Source organism: Tupaia chinensis, unplaced genomic scaffold, assembly GCF_000334495.1.
Source record: "Tupaia chinensis unplaced genomic scaffold, TupChi_1.0 Scaffold146140_1, whole genome shotgun sequence".
In the NCBI taxonomy this organism is placed as follows: Eukaryota; Metazoa; Chordata; class Mammalia; order Scandentia; family Tupaiidae; genus Tupaia; species Tupaia belangeri.
Genome location: NW_006205995.1, coordinates 3352409 through 3353795, shown reverse-complemented (window position 1 = coordinate 3353795; position 1387 = coordinate 3352409).

Genomic DNA, 1387 nt, shown 5'->3' with positions numbered 1-1387 from the left:
TATCCTTGAGAAGTCAAATGAATGGTTACGCAGAACAGACTGATCAGAAATCCCATGTCGGGAGAAGAACTTGGCATGGAACGAGGTTGTAGGTGAGAAGGTTTGGATTTGGCATTAGAAGTTCCAGTTCTTCTACTTTCTGTCTGATATTGGGCAATACACTCAATCTCTCTATGCCTCAATTTCCTTTTCCTAAAAATAAGGTTAACTTTGAAGTCTTGACTATTTCACAGGGTTCTTACAAGGTTTAGAAAATATATTTGTGTGTAAGTGACACATACACTACAAAGCGCTTTGTAACTATGAAGAAAATCAAATAAAGTTCTTTTGTGGGGACCAGCATAATGGCTATATCGCTGAACTCCCATGTAGCCGACTGCGGTTGGAGTCCCGGACCTGGTGGCTTAAACTCACGCTGGGTGCGTGTGTGTGCGTGCCCAAGATCCTGAGAGGAGAATGGAGGAGAAGGGATTGTGGTGTGGCCATCCTCTCTTGGGGGGCGGGGGTGATTTCTCGCTTTCTGTCTCTCTGTCTCTCTCTCTCTTTCTGGCGAGTGCACGTGCCCTATAGCAAAAACCTCTCCAATAAATAAATAAATATAAATAAATAAATAAATAAATAAAGTTTTAATGTTTCAACTTGAATCCTTAGAGAGCAAGACCCAAAGAATTTCCTAGACTTAAGGTAGGGAGAACTTTAAAGTGGCCCTCTTCTTATTGGGCACAAGTATCTAATCTTTTTGTATCTATATACTTCTGGTGTTTAAAATGGTGAAGAGGGATGGAGGGCATGGAGAATTGTTAGTGAATTGTTAGCAAGAAACTAAATTTGTTCAGTTGACCAAGCCAAGTACCACCATAGGGTTTAGAACCCTCATCAAGAGCTGAGAGAGGCAGAGAAAGTGATCTAATAGAGGCTAGAGAAATACGAAGCAGTACAAGTTGCAGGCCCTGCCATCAAGAGAGTATCCAGGTCTTTCTCTCTCCATCTCCTTCTCTTTCTCTCACAACGGTCAAAGACAATTGCAAATACGCAGTGCACAAACTGGTCAGAACAGCTCACAGAATGGGTGAATGAGAATTAACTGTTGATGATGACATGTATAGTATTCTCAACTGGATTGGTCTGAGAAGTATTTCATGATGGGCAAAGTATTTTCACAAGCAAAATGAGAAATAGCGATTGTTTTAAAAAATAATTATAATAATAATAATAATAATAATGATTGGGGAAAACATAGAAAAGATATCGAATGTTGAAGTAGGGAGATTAATGTCTTTGTACTGACTGACATGCATGGCATTCCCTTTTGAAAAAGCAATGTAATACACTGTAAAGTTATATGTAATCCAATGTAATATAAAGAAGATTATGATGATAATAAAAA